Consider the following 15,900-nt stretch of genomic DNA (forward strand, 5'->3'; position numbering starts at 1 on the left):
CAATTTTAAAGGAGTATAGGCACCTCTTTTAGTTGCATATATTTTCTTCTCTGTAATGATGCATATAGCATTGGAATACATGGATCATCACGTGGTATTTGCCTATGGCAGCAAAACAATTTACACTTGAACTTATTCTCTCATGCCGTTCGGTTTCATCAGCCAGATAATGGCTGTGACGTGTGCGGGGTACCCATGATAAGGAGTGAAGTGGCACTTTGTCTACTTAATAACGTGGGTTTGGGGCAGAGCAGGCTGAGGGCAAGCCAGCATTCACTGCGCGCCTGCGCTCTCACTCCGAAGGAGGGAAGGTGCAGTTAATCAAGAACACATCTGTTTATTAGACAGTAAGCTGCATTACAAAACACTGCTCTAATCCCCAGACCTCAGTACAACCTACAGCACTGCCTCAGCACCCTGAAGTAGGCCCTCAGAGCCGTGCTCGCAAAGCAGAGACCACACGCGTTTGTGGCAGTGCTAAGGATGCTCGCAGGCCACACAACCAACCAAACGGTTACATCATACTTGCCACAGCACAAGGGAGGATAGGGAACTTACGGAGCACACCTTGATGACGCAGGTCGCACGTGGATGGCCCACCGCCAATGGCCGGCGGTGACTGAGGACTGGCCAGATCAGCTCCTCCAGATTCTGGGTCAGCGCTGCTCAGGTGGTCGACAGGACTGCGTTCACAGGACAGGATCATGTCACAGATACTGTCCCAAAACATATTATGTGCGTGCTGATTAGCTGAACTGCAGCTACGATAGCTCGGGTCATTGTGACCAAAAACAAGCGCGAAATTTTGTCCTCCATCAAACTCAGAGCGAATATTGAGCATGCCCAAGTGAGGTGTCACACACACAAGGCCATAGAAATGGCCCCAATGAAGGCCAGGCCACGAAATGGGAAATTTTAAAATTTAGTTGCGCTGCAACAAAATGTTGCCCAGTTGCGAAATTTGGCACAAATGACTGGAAAACTGCTGAGAACTTACCGAGGAAGTTTCGGTAAAATCCGTAAAGGTACAAAAAACAATGCAGTGGTCCTTCAAGCCAGCCTGCTTTAAAAGCCAGAGTGACAGCTAATGACATATAAGCGATTAATTGCATTTTTTTTTTTCATGTCTCATCTGATCTAAAACCACCTTTAATGTTACGGCCATTAATTGGTTGTTGAAACGAAGGCGGCATAAAGAAGAAATTAAAATATAAATTATTTAATGTCATAGGGGTGTACCACGAGTTGATTCATGTATATTTATGTAACGCACCATTTCAAAGAAAAAAAACAAGTAGGCAGAAATTTGATGTCTAGAGCCTTCTAAATGTATAACATGAACATGTCACTCTTGACAGCTTTTTTTTGAGTTCCTCAGCGGGGGCCACTGCGGACAGCTAGTATAATAACATGCATCTGTGTTTTCCTTTTGATGTAGTAGTCTTATGAAAGAAGTCTTCTGTGGATACTTTTTAATGTTTAGTCTTGGAACAAATGACGCATTTTATAATGAAACATTTTGAAATGGAAAGCCTATTTACAGGAAAAAAATGGATTGAAGCATGTGGAGCTGTAAGTGTTGCGACAAAAAAAAAAAGTATGATCCTCAGCATAGTATGACTGCTGCCATTACCTAGGCATGTTGCTCCTTTTCACTTCCATAGTAGGTAAAAATGCACTGTCCAGCAGTAAATTCGGTTTGGGCATGTTCTAGGTATATGCTCTGCACCTTTTTCCCCGAGTTTTTGCTGTCATTTGAGATATCTATTCTTGCCTTTTAATTTCTTACAAAAGCTCCACGTGCTTGGCCCAAGGTTGTGGCTCCCAGTGTGTAGTAAATAAATGCACACTCTCCTCCCAGAACACAGTGCATAAAAATTGCTGGTCACTCGTGTGTGCATGCGTGCGCATGTACTTACACATGTGCTTGAAACAGGAAACTGCCAGTTTATTTATCCTATTGGGCAGCAAAGTCTGACCTGCTGCAATTGCCCTGTTTTCAGTCTAGCGCAAATCTAGATTTTTCAGTTTCTTAGTTTGATCGTTCAGAAGTTGCAGCTCTGGAAAGGATACCTGAGCAATGCTGCAAAAGGTGGCTGAACTTGCTCTGGAGGTACAAGGCAAGGTTGACAAAAACATGCTGACAGTTGATTTTAACATGTATCACATGACCTGCAGATGCAAACTGATCATGCCCCCTTTCCCATAACGGGCTAGGGCAAATGTGGGCACGTGGTACCAATTCTGTTGCCAGTGTAAAAGCTGTTGTCAATATTAATAAGCTTATTTGTTGGTACTTCTTACTTCCAGGTGCTCAGGAAATCCCTGACTGGGGCCAGCAGCGAGGATGGTGACTTGACTGGCTGCACTACAAGTGATCGGCAACAGCATGAGTGGACGGGCCATCCTGCTCCCATCCGAGCAGGAGCACTGGAAGCACCAAGCAGTGGCCCAGGCTGGACGCAGAAGGCCATGTCACAAGTGCGCAGCTGAATGACAAGTCCTGGTGGGTGTTCCTGTGTGCCCTCCACAGCCTGCGCTATTTTTGAATGACAGGCAAAATGGCCTGAATTTGTTGCACCGCAGGGCAGAGCGTAATCATATTTCTGACATTCTTATAGTTAAAGAGTGAACTAAAATTTAACCAGCTTACTTAGTTGTCATGGTTCACCTGTTTTGTGATATCCGTGACCACTAGTATTAAAAGGGCTCTGAAAGTGGCGCAGCTGCTTCATGCCTGAGATGTTAAAGGGTGCCGCTTTGCGAATATCCTCCAGCAAGAGTTTCTTTAATGCGCTTTGTAGATGCTGAATTATCAGTAGTCAAAATTTGAGTTTCAAAGTTCTCACGCTTTTCCCTCTCCTCTTGTCACTTTTTGCACGCTGAAAGGTCTGCGCTTCTCTGTTGGCCCCAACCCCCGCTGGCACGGGAATTCCCCCCAGTGGGTGGAGTTTCCCGAGCTGCCGTAACGATGCGGCTGACTGGCCGCGGCCATGGTAGCTGCCTGATGTCTGAAAGAATCTAACCAATAGCCATCTTGGAACTGGTGTACACAGGAGTGTGTGATAGAGAAGGGTGTGAGCACGAAAAAGTCGCCAGAAGGGGCTAACCTACTTTTGCGTGCGATTGTGGGTTCTCTGCTGTGTGTAGAAGTGTACTACTTGGCTCAGGTGTTCACAATAACTCAGTGCAGTGATTGAGTGAGTTGATATGCTCTCCTCAGGTGTTTCAGAGCCCCTTTAGCATTTTGTACAACAAACTGTGCAGGCCCAGAACTGATTGGACCCGACTCGCAGCTTGCTGTCAGCTTGCCTACAGCACCGGGGCACCTTGGGAGTGAAATGGATTTCTGAACAGTACTGAACCCTAATAAGGTGCATGGTGAGGAGCTCAAAACACGTAAAGCACCATTTTGATACTGATCTCTTGCCTCAGAAAATGGCTGCCGACATTACTAGAAAGACATAATGAAACCATGAGTGCCTCAGGTTATGAGGAGAGTAATGAAATGCAGCAATTCATGAATATATTTCACTGTTGTGAAAAGTTCTCACTCAAAAACCAAATCTTTCTTTACTTTTGCATTGACTTGAGAAAGATTTCAGCTGAACTGTCCATGCACAGGAACGTTGCCTGGAGGAAAACAGTGTGCTTCTCACTCACACCTTTGGAGTAATAGTTAACTGCATGCTAATAAAATGCGGCATTTCATATTGCTTGTATCTGCTCTGTGACCACAACGGAGAATGTGCCTCGGAAGGCGTCTCATAGAAATGGGTGTCATTCCGGTTTCACATGAGATTTGTCGCAAGAGAATGGGTCGGTCAGAGTTCACAAAAACGAGCTTTACACAACAGCAACGATACAGAGGAATTGCAAATCGCTCATAAGAACATGTTTCGGTCTCGGTCTTTCTATGACATGTGCGGGTCAGATTTCTTGTGCACCCTGCAGACTTCCCAAATTTGCCACAGGAGACTTGCTCATGGAGTAGTTACAATTGTGCTGCATTTATTGAACGTGATTTTCCTCTGTAGGCTGTGCAGAATGGCATAAGATGGGGTAATACCTATGAAAACTATTGGGTACAGCAGTCCTTTGTATGGAAAGGAAAACTTGCACAGTAATACAATCGGACGTCGCCGCGGTGGCTCAGTGGTTACGGTGCTCGGCTGCTGACCCGAAAGACGTGGGTTCGATCTCGGCCGCGGCGGCTGAATTTCTTTGGAGGAGAAATTCGATGCCCGTGTACTGTGCGATGTCAGTGCACGTTAAAGAACCCCAGGTGGTCGAAATTTCCGGAGCCCTTCACTACGGTGTCTCTCATAGCCTGAGTCGCTTTGGGACGTTAAACCCCATAAACCAAACCAAACCAGTAATACAATCGTGGGGCAGCAAGAAAGAAATTTGCTTTGTTACTACTGTGCATAGCAGCCAGCGAACACTGGCTAATACAAGTAAACAAACAAACAAAAAAGCTCATACCTGCCAGGGTGATGCTTCTTGTCCCAGTCAAAAAAAAACCATTGGAACCAATTGGACATTCCAGTTGGAACTAAATGGACATTCCCATTGCTTCCAATTGGATTTCCCAATTGGAACCAATTGGTTCCAGTTGTGTTTTTAGCCCCCGACCAATTGGATCCAACTGGACTAGCCAATTGGACCCATTAGGCCAGGCAGTTATTTGACCCAGAAAATATTCACAAAATATGTTGCATTCATTGAGAAAGGTATAATATGCTCTAGGATCTTGGATGAATATTTCTACAACTTAACACATTGTAACGTGCAAAAGGAAAACTGATTTATGAGGACTGGGGGGAGACACTCTGCCTAGTGCCAATCAACATTTTTCTACGGAATTGAAATTAACATGCTTTTATGGAAATCAAAGCCAACAGACACACATGCATCACACACAAGCAACACTGCACATTCAGGCACTATAGCATACATCAGCTCAATATGTACATCCAGAGAACACACTTCTGCTCCAACTTATATACCCAGTTCATGAGGCTCTCATGCTGGGGCCGGTGGCGCTTGCCCTCTGAGCGCAGATATTTAATTTAATTTCAGCTCCAGTGGTGGTGTAGGTGATGAGTAGAATTTATTAGGCTAAGCTGCTGATAGCTCTTATTGTAAGTAACATATTAGTTCTACCTTTTTCGTCAAACATGCAAACATTCATTGGATAAATTGGGTGCAGTTCGGCGGACCAATTGGATGCAATGGGTAAGACCAATTGGGCTCACCAATTGGAAACCCAAATGGTCCAATTGGATAGTCCATTTGGACCATCCAATTGGAACACCATTCCAATTGGAACCATTTGGAAACTGAACTCGTCCAATTAGAACCAATTGGAACCCATTGGAAATCCAATTGGTTCCAATGGTTTTTTTTGACTGGGGTGCCTCAAAACATTCCGTGAATTCTTGCAACCTGCTTTGTTTAAAAAAATTCTTTATTCTAGGGACATCCCCATTAGATTGCTTTGGAAATTCTTGGCTTTTCATTCTGCAAATTTTCTCTCTGCGTGCAGCATTCGGGCATCAAGACGCACCCCGATTTCAGTGAGATCTTGATATCACGTACAGACAGTATAATTCGCCTTTTTCACGAGATGCGACGCCCTCTGGGCACTGTGTGAAAAGTTGCCTGCTACACAGAAAACCACTCTAAAACAAATGCATGGGGCCGCCACAAGTGTGATCCCCTTCCACCAGGTGTCAGTTGCATGTGCAAAGTAGCACATGTGTGCTTGCAGCTGTCAACATCTGTCACTTGTGCCTGATGCGAGCATGAACTGCACATGCACAGTGCAGGGTTTCACAGTGCTTCCACCACCTTGGGATGGAAATGTCTTGTGTAAAGAAAAAATGATAGTGGATATTGCACCAGAAGTGCAATGAAACATATGTGAGTGCCCCTGATGTTGTGAAGAGAGCTAAGAAACCCAGCAGTTAGTCTATGTTCTCCAAGCAGCCAAACAAGATGGTAACTTTAGTGAAAGGGCTGGTGTTCAGGGATAAATGAAGGGGAGCATCTGTTTTGATCTGAAGAACCAAATTTGTTTCTATTACCGCACTGATCTTGGAAGGAGGGAATATGAATGCCTCTTTGTTTTTAGAACACAAGTGTGTGTGTGTGTTTGTGCTTGTGTGTTTACACTCGATGGTACCCATAAAAGATGGTGCCCTCGTGCAACCTGGCAAGTGGTGGTTCATGATTGGTTGTGCGAGGTCGGTCGGGAAGGGCAACCTGAATCACAAACTCAACTGGTGGCAGCAGCTGCCATCGAAGGGCAGTGGTGCATTTCTTAACCGCTGCACAACAGTGCCAGGAATGTTATGAGGACTGCCAGGGATCTATTATTGTAAAGTTGAGACCGATCTCATGTAGACGGTCGATGCATCCAACCTGTTGCAGCTGGTAGGGGAGGGGGGTGCAGGCCGCGGTAGGGCGGCGACGTAGAGCCATGCAGAGGTAGAATTGCCAGCTGCATGCCATTGGGTTGCATCACACTGCAGTACGTGGCGACTGCGTTCACGAAGTGAGCGGGCGGTCTTACGCCTGCTTACATGTAAGCACTCTTATGTGTCTCTGTTGACTTTTTTTGGATGTGTTCATGAAGGTGCTGCTTAATTTCCACACCCTCTTTTTGAAGCTTTAATTTTAGGGAAAGAAATTGCTTTTTAAAGCCGTGAAATGTGTGTACCACTTTCCTACTACATGCAGCTCTCTGAATTTTCTTCTAGATTCACTAGATTGACTTCTAGATTTAGAAGTGCATGTGAGGAAGACCCATAGACCATTCATATTTGTAGGTTGGTATGTTGGAGCTCTAACGGGTGCTAATATTTTTCTGCAGGTCAAGCCTACCAAGTGTCTGCATGTAGCCCAGGCCACCTAGTTGGGGCCCGTATATGTTTCCAACTCATGAGGACCACATAGTTGAAGCTGCTGATGGCACCTGAGGCTGGTCCCAGTCAGCGCAGGCTTTCTGGAGTATGGGAGTGTATGCAAGCTGTCTTGGTCCCCTGGCATCAACCGTTGCAGTACTGAGCAGATGGCTGGGCAGCTGGATGGACGGATGGATGGTAAGAGTGTCATCCATGTGTGGTGCTGGGTGCCATCAATCTGTGTTTTTTCCCCTTTCTTTTAACATTCTTCTGCATCTGTAGAACTGTCTTAGAATTCACTCTTCTTTCAGTTATTTATTTTTTATGAATACTGCAATCTTGATACAAGATCATAGCAAGTGGATACATAGCTCTGCTGAAATACAAAAATGCAAGCACATAGAAAACAAAGTAAGTGCGTACATGACAGTACAGTGACAATATAGTAGAATACAGTGACAAGCTAACTGACAATAATCAGTTGAAATGCTCTTGAAGTAAATAGTTACTTCTGCATCAAATCATCAGTGAGACTGTTATGGTCAGTGCTGGTCCTTGGAAAAGAGTATGTAAGACAATTATCGTGTGAGTTTAATGTTATTCCAAGAGAATGATTTATAGTATACCTGAACTAATAAGTGAGGATAGTGGATGTTTATGTTATAACGACAATTGATAATTAGCTGAAAGTAAAATTTCAACCGACATGTATGATTTCTGTAGGGAGTAGACAGTAAGCTGCTTCTTTTAAAGTGGTCACTGACTGATGTGCGCCCATTTGAGTTGCATATAAACCTTGTTGCTTTTTTCTGAATTCTTTATAGTTGCTGTTTCAATTGTAACAGGATCCCAGATGATTACTGCATATTCTAAATGGGTCTAATGAGTGTTACCCTCCCATTAAGTGTTATCCTCCCATTAAGTGTTATCCTCCTAATCCTCCCAACCGTTTTAACTGATGTCCGTTTGTACATGGATGACTGTAAGATGGTGGTGTCCCCTTTGAAACGGGGTGGTGGCAGTTGCCACCATGCTCTGCTTTGTTTCTTTATTTTTATTTAACTGTTATAAATTGGTCATAAGATTCGCCATTTTCTTTAAATATGTTTTCAGTCCTACACTTCTAACCCTATGTCACCTCTCTGGTTTTGAGCCACCAATCTTCCAATCGCTTTTTGCTAACTTCCATCGTAGATTTAATTACACAACCGTTGTTATCTCTAAACCCTTGGGCCTCAGGGAGAGTGACATGTCAGCCTTGGCACCCCGCGTGATGACTGTTCACAGCACCAGAATTTGTTGGTGATTGACCCTGGCGTGCAGCTGCTAGTGGCTGTATTCTGCATCTTGGGAAGTTAGCAGCACAGAAAGCAAAGATGACGATTGGATGAGGACACATGATGGGCGCTGTGTTGTGTGTTCATTGCCTTTTCGTACTTTAATTGTTGTCCTAACCTTAACTCCTTTGCTACCATGGAAAAATGGACGATTTTAAAAGAACTTTTTTTCACAAGAAGTAACAAACCCAGTGCATATTGCAATGCATGAAATTGTAGCTTTTTAGATACACTACTGAATGAAACGAACAGCAGAGTTGTGTGTGCAAAAGTACCTGAACATTTACCGTATAAACGCATGTAAGGGCCGCACCCGAGTATGGGCCGCACTCCATTTTCCCAAAGGAAATGTTTAAAAAAAAAATAGCCTTCTAAATGCATGCGCTGTGGCCTCCGTGATTAGCTCTGGCTGCAAGCAACGGTGTGCTTGATGGCAGAGGTCACGCATGCGCACAGGAGCTTTTTGACACCCTGTTGGAGACAGTGATGGAACGCCTCATCGCTCAGGTCATGAAGGCTATCCCCTCTATGATCGCTCAACACGTTGTGACTAACCCCCGCCTTTCTCGCAGAGCCGGTCCCCGTAAGGACGTATCTGGTCGGCCCTCCAGATTGTCCCGTCGATTCAATGACCTCAACGATGACGAAGATAGCTGCCCCCTTCTAGGTGCTGAGCTTCAGCCCCTGGTACCTGGCTCGGGGGCAGCCTCACTTCCACCTCTCACCTCTAAATCTGAGCATGGCGGGACACCCTCGGTGTAGGCGCTTCCCCCTTTCCAAATCGGCTTCCTCCATTACGATTACTCAATGGAACTGTCGGGGGCTCCGGTCCTGTTCCAAGCGGGCTGACCTCTGGCTTTTCCTTTCAACCTTTGAGCCAGGGAAAGGCGCCACGCTAACAAATTATACGACGTTCCAGCAGGACCCCTCATCTTGTCTATGCGTCCATAGAAATTATGCAGCCAACCAGGTCGACTTAGACATGCAACTTGAATACTCCTATGTAATGGTGACCCTCCTCCCACTCCGCCAGCAGGACCCACCGTTACTCATACTTAACGTATACTGCAATCCGAAATTGCCGACTGTATCATTCGCGGGCCTTTCTAGCCGCGCGCTGAGAGTTACGGGTCGGGACCCCCTCCTGATTGTGAGTGATTTCAATGCTCCCGCTCGGATGTGGGGTTACTGCCGTGGAGAGAAGCGGGGACGCAAGTTGGCGGAGCTTGCGTCAACGCTGGGCCTCGCTCTTCACACTGACGCCGTCCACCCAACTCGTATAGGCAACTCCGTGACTAGGGATACATGTCCGGACTTGACCTTCACCTGCAACATTCAATATGCAGACTCGGTCAACACCGAGGAAACCCTCAGCAGCGACCACTGGCTCCTGAACACTACGATTAGGACACATCCTTTTGCACGACCTACAACACAAGCCCAACTCCAAGATTGGACCAAGTTCAGGCAAAATTATAACACTGCAACACCCATACATGAGCAAGGCTACCAGTTGTGGTCAAAACAATTGGTCTCTGGCCTTCGCTCCTTCGAAACAAAAATTCAGCTCTCAGAGGCGGTCTCGGATGTGGAAAACCACCTGCTCCACCTCTGGGAGGCCCGGCATTGCCTCGTCCGTCGGTCGCGCCGGCAAAAGCACAACTGTAAACTTAAAGCTCGCATCGCCGAGCTCACTCAACGAGCGACTGAGTGTGCGGGCCAACTCGCCAACTCCAACTGGGTGGCCCGATGCAACACGGCCGGCGGCAGATGTCAAGCCGGAACACGTGGTGACTCTTTCGTGCCCTAATTGACCCAATGCAAACATGCACGGAAACTCAAAAACACCTTCAAAGAGCAACACACAGCTTTCAGGGCAACACAACTCAGTTGGCGCACAAGCTCCGGGACCAGTACTTGGGCACCACCCAGGACCCCTGCGGGCCGGTGTACTCTTATGCAGGCTCTGAGAACGTTGAGCTGGATCAACCGTTCCAGCTCCATGACCTGAGGGCGGCCCTGGCAAAAATGAAACGGGGCACCACTCTGGGTCGGGACAAAATTAGTCAAATTGTTAGCCATCCTCCCTGACCCGGCTTACCTGTCTTTATTGAATTACATTAACTCAATCTGGCTTGGGGACGTGCCACTCCCCATCGAGTGGAAGACCGCCCTGGTCACCTTCATTCCTAAAGCTGGCAAGGCCATCAACACGGACAACTTCTGCCCCATCTTTCTGACTTCCTGTGTGGGCAAACTCATGGAGACGATGGTACGCAACAGGTTGTCTGAGTTCATGGAATCCAAACACCTTTTCGCAGACACCATGTTCGGGTTTCGCCCGAAATATATGTAACCACTCCCCTCTATAATGCCTCTGGCCGTGAGGGTACACGAAATAAATAAACACAGATCTGCACAGGATGTCCTGCTACAACTCAATCGGGCTGTCCTCGACCCCGTCGAATGCCTTCACATTGACAAGGTTGTACTAGCCTTGGATTTGAAGGGAGCATTCGACAACATTACCCACGATATTATTCTCGCCCACCTCTCTCAAACTAACTGCGGCTGAAACGCCTTTCAATACATTCGGCAATTTTTAACCGACCGGCAATCTTACATTCAAATCCAGGATAAAGAACATGGCCCTTTTCATTTAGGAACCAGGGGTACACCACAGGGCGCGGTGCTCTCCCCCCTGTTATTCAGTCTGGCTATGATGCACCTATCGGCCCAGCTGGGCGCTGTCGCCGGTGTGCAGCATGCGCTGTACGCCGATGACATCAACCTGTGGGCCACACAGGGTTCCCTTGGAGACATTGACACCAACCTGCAGGAGGCGGCGACCATAGTGGACCGTTATGCTCGCCACTGCGGCCTCCAACGCTCCACCCAAAAGTCTGAATTTGTGCACATACGCCCCTCACCAATGTGCACAGCCAAATTTTCATTGTCTCTTGAGACAGGTCCAATCCCTGAAAATATCGAAGTCTGGATACTGGGGCTCTTTATCCGTCAAGACAGGCGGTCAGAAACAACATTGGCCAAACTCCGTCAGGTAGGGGACCAGGTGGGCCGCTTGGTCTGCCGGGTTTCTTGACAACCGTGGGGGGTTACGATGTAAGGACGCCTTGCGGCTGGCGCATGCATTTGTAACCAGTCGAATTCTGTATTCGACTCCATACCTCCACCTGCGGAAGCAAGACGAGGATTCACTCGAAGTGATCCTCCGCAAAATTATTAAGCGGGCTCTGGACCTCCCCACGAACACCTCCAACTAGTGCCTCCTGGGGCTGGGCATGGTGAACACATTTCGGGAGATCCGGGAAGCCCACTTGACCAACCAATACACACATCTCTCGAAGACATCGTCGGGTCGCCGCCTCCTTGCTCGACTACACATCCAACACACCACTCTCATGGAAGAGCGCTTACGCATTCCATCCCAGTGGAGATGCGCCCTCCGCGTGCGCCCTCTTGCGAACATGAACTGTGAGGACCATAAAGGTTGGTGCCTGGCGCGGGCGGAAGCCCTGGCTCGTCACTATGGACCGAAACCCGGCGTATTATACGTAGAGCTGTGCACGGGCCGCAAATTTCAGCCCGTGCCCGGCCCGAGCCCTACACTACTGACTGCTTGAGGCAAGTGCGGCGCTCCTGTATAATGAGCCCGGCAGCGCTGAAATTTCTCTCGCTGCTTGAACTGGTAGCTGGAATGGCTAACACTTTCTTGGCAAGAAGAGAAAGCTTTGGGTACGTCGCTGCCTTGCTTCTTGCTGCCTTGTCTTCGTGCAGTGTCATTTGGGCTCGTGAGACCACTCATGTGGAGATTAGTTTCGAACCTTGCAACAGTAGGGCGGCTGGAGCCACGAAGGAGCGATCGCGAAGCCTGGCCGGCCCGTCCGAGACAAATATACCGTGGCCCGAGCCCGATTTAAGGCCCGGCCCGGGCCCAGCCCGACCTGCAAAACTGAAATTGAAGTGGCGATGTAACAGAAAGAGATCATTTAAGGAAAATCAGTTTATTTCAATGTTTTTAAAATGCTCGGCTCTCATGGTCTAGATGAAAATTAGTGAGTATAGGCAAACACGGCGCACGTAGAGAGTTATCACTCCAAGTTATTATGTAAAAACAACAATTCGTCCATTGATGACGGCTTGAGGCAAGTGCGGCGCTCCTGTATAATGAGCCCGGCAGCGCTGAAATTTCTCTCGCTGCTTGAACTGGTAGCTGGAATGGCTAACACTTTCTTGGCAAGAAGAGAAAGCTTTGGGTACGTCGCTGCCTTGCTTCTTGCTGCCTTGCCTTTGTGCAGTGTCATTTGGGCTCGTGAGACCACTCATGTGGAGATTAGTTTCGAACCTTGCAACAGTAGGGCGGCTGGAGCCACGAAGGAGCGATCGCGAAGCCTGGCCGGCCCGTCCGAGACAAATATACCGTGGCCCGAGCCCGGCCCGGGCCCGGTGAATAGACTTCAGCAAGGCCCGAGCCCGGCCCGCGGGCCGGGCCGGGTACGGGTTTCGGGCCGGCCCGAGCCCGTGCACAGCTCTAATTCTACGTGGATGCCTCCGTCCCCCACCATGGGGGATGGTACACGGCCGCAGTCATCCACCAGTCCAAAACAGTGAACCAGGGGCATAGCCATGGGGGTGGGGGGTAGCTTATGGGGCTTCAGCCCCCCGCCCCCTTCGAAATTTTTTTGAACTGTCACCGACCGCAGCATGGCCGAAGTATATATCGCAACTTCTGCTATCATAGTTTTCTTGCCTGGATCGGCTGTCTTTCCGTGTGTAAAGTTTACTGTCTGTGATTGCGCAAGATGTTTATTTGCCTTGTTTGACACATTAAATTGAGTGACTTTTGCTTAGTTACGTAGACATACCTGCCAACTCTTCCGAATTTTCCATAATATGTACGATTTTGGACTCTTTTGACAATTTTACGAATCGTGCCTCAAATTTTACGGAACATAAATTTTATTTGCGAAGAACATTTGAAATTCTAAAAAAATATCATGGGCTCCCGAAGTGGTGCTGCCATGTAATGGTATGACCTGCTCGACAAACAGATCGCCCAGATATTCTTCCCCAGGCCTCAACTGCATGTTAAATCACCGATCTCCACTAGGTGGCTGGAAGCCACCTTCCCGCTTTCCGAGACGAGCGCGAGTGAGTCCACCGGAAGTTGGACGGCTTGTCCCGGAAGTTGGGTGTCTGCTGTGTATTTCAGTGCAAAAAGTCGCGTCTTTCGCCCTTTCGTTCTCAGTTTCGTTCTCGTTCTCAGCAAGCTGAACGCAAGAAATGTGTGCATTGTGTGCAGAACCCTGTATTTTCAGAGAAACCGAAGAAAACAGGCATGCAGGTTTCACCCTGCTGCGGCAAAGGAGTACGTGCATTAAACACTATGTTCTCGCCTGGTTCTTGCCTTCCGAGTGTGAAGGAGAAGTAGTCGAATGACAATGAGGCTAGGTCATCGTAAAACCGAATTTTCATGTAGCAAAGAAAAGGCACAGCGCGAGAGGAACGACTGACAAGAAAGACGAATGCTGCAGTGCGTGTGAGAAGCGCTGTTAGAAGTCAACTGCACCAAGCACAACGAATAAAAGCCCATTCAGGCTCAACTTGCTACAATATAAAATAGTACATGACACGCTCCGTCGAAAAAGCAGTACCATACCTTTTGGAGGCGCTAATGCGAGCAAACCGAACACCGTCAAACCTCACCAGATAGTAGCCTAGCCCTTGCTCCAGTTTGGTCTAGACATAATTCGGGAAAATGGTCTCTGCAAAGTCAGCTGCCTGGTGAATGTTTCCACCTATTCTTTCTTATATTTATCCCCCCTTGATAGCATAACTTGGGCTTGAGTGTGGAAACGTGCACCACAGTAAAGAGCAGTGTTGGTGACGGGACGACACAGAGCTGAGCCGACGAGGTTCCATACTTGCTGTGTGTAGTGACGTCGTGTCGTCTGCTAGTGTCGTCCCATTGCGATGCAATGGGCCCCTATTTTTGAAACGTCTTTCCCGAAGACTTTGCTGGTCTCCTTGCTCAGTTGACGGCGCAACAGGTAGGCATTGTCATGGAAAAAGACGAGAACGGCAAAAAGACGAAATGCTAAGTGGGAAAACAAAACTGGAACTGAAAAACCGTGCTGAGGTCCGATTTCGTGCACTGCCAAAGGCTGACTTCTGGGACAAGGCCACTTACTTCCGGTAGCTTCACTTTCGGGTGCTCGATGCGCCATCCAGCCCCCTAGTGGAGATCAGTGGGTTAAATTGCTTCCGGAGCCCCTCAGACATGCGCGCCACTGCAGGTGCTTTGACGATCGGCAGGCCTCCGGCGATAGGCCGATAGACAGTTTGACCGCATAGTTTCGTTTTCGGAGCTTCGCCGCCAGTCCGGAGCAGTGGCGGCTATGGCGGCGGCTATCCGCTGCGCTTTTCAGAAAGCCAGCCGAGCTACACGCTGTTTAGAATGACGACTGCGTTGTCGCGGATATTTTTCTGTTTGCTTGTTTACTTATTAAGTAGGGGTGTGCGAATGGTGGTTTTTTTATTCAAAGCGAATAGCAATTTTCTACGAATAATTTCGAAGCGAATAGTTCGAATAGTACTTCTACGCGAATAGTATGCGAATAGCGATGCCCGCGTTCGAATACTTGCGGCGTCCGAGCTCATTGATAACGTCACCGCCAGCCAGAGTATATAAAGGGTTCGCTGACAATAAACTGAGGTTTCTTGTTTTGAAGCTTAGACGTCTGTCGGCTGTGTCCTTCCTTCATTGTGTCCGCCTCGACACGGTGGCAGCAACGCGGCTTATGGGAGCCTTAGTGCGGAGGTTCGAAGACGGCCAGAACGCAGGATCTTTCGCAAGAGTGCGTCGCCCTCACCTTTCTTTCGTTTGTCGCTGGGTTCGCACCCCGGCCTGATCGTGATTTGCGTATTGACTGACCCCCGAGCGTTGAAAGCGCGATAAAAAAAGTAATCTATGCGGCAATACTCGAAACCACATAAAGCAAGCGGGCAAGCGTCCCAGTAACACTATTCGCGCGAGACGAATATACTGTAAGCACAACATGCGACCTTCGTCTTCATCTGTACATATCCATCATCATCGCTCAAAGCACAACATGCGACCTTCGTCTTCATCTGTGCATATCCATCATCATTGCTCATCTTCTTCTTCGAAGGGTTGGTCGCCATACTTGCGGGTGCCATTAAAGCTCGCTCCATCCTGCGCTCTGTCTCCCGTCTCACAATACTTAGAAATTTCGAATACCGAGAATTCGGTTCAAAGCGAATATCGATCGAATATTCGAAATTATCGATTATTCGCACACCCCTATTATTAAGGCATCTTAAATGCCGCTCCGGCAAGGCTGTGAAACCAATGCGCGCTTCCCTCGATTCCGTCCGCGTGATATTTCCATTCTTCCAGTGCACCGAAATTACGCGCTCGTCACATGCTGTTCACCTTTTCTGTGTTTCATCATGTGCGACGCCACTGTGAAGCCCCAGCGCTGTCGCGTCAAAGAAGGGAGGCAGTGCAACAATTTTCTTTTAAAAAAATTGGCAGTGGCTTAGCTGTGGTTAAGCCTGGATATACGAGCGAAAAGGTTCAGTTATGCTTGGTTTGATGTCATGGCTGTCGC

At 47.9% G+C, this 15,900-nt stretch overlaps 1 long non-coding RNA gene across 3 annotated transcripts in view; it reads left to right on the plus strand.

Moving 5' to 3' along the window:
• LOC149340664 (uncharacterized) overlaps window positions 1–15,900 on the plus strand; it is a 33,283-nt gene that overhangs the window by 4,751 nt on the left and 12,632 nt on the right. For 2 of the 3 annotated variants that reach the window (XR_016283640.1, XR_016283639.1), the window contains 2 exons: window positions 2,319–2,506; window positions 6,878–7,106. This is a non-coding gene — a long non-coding RNA (uncharacterized LOC149340664). Of the gene's footprint in view, window positions 1–2,318; window positions 2,507–3,267; window positions 3,400–6,877; window positions 7,107–15,900 lie in introns of all 3 variants that reach the window. The other variant, XR_016283641.1, reaches the window with a different exon arrangement.

Source organism: Amblyomma mixtum, chromosome 6, assembly GCF_055824585.1.
Source record: "Amblyomma mixtum isolate Tamu chromosome 6, ASM5582458v1, whole genome shotgun sequence".
Taxonomy (NCBI): Eukaryota; Metazoa; Arthropoda; class Arachnida; order Ixodida; family Ixodidae; genus Amblyomma; species Amblyomma mixtum.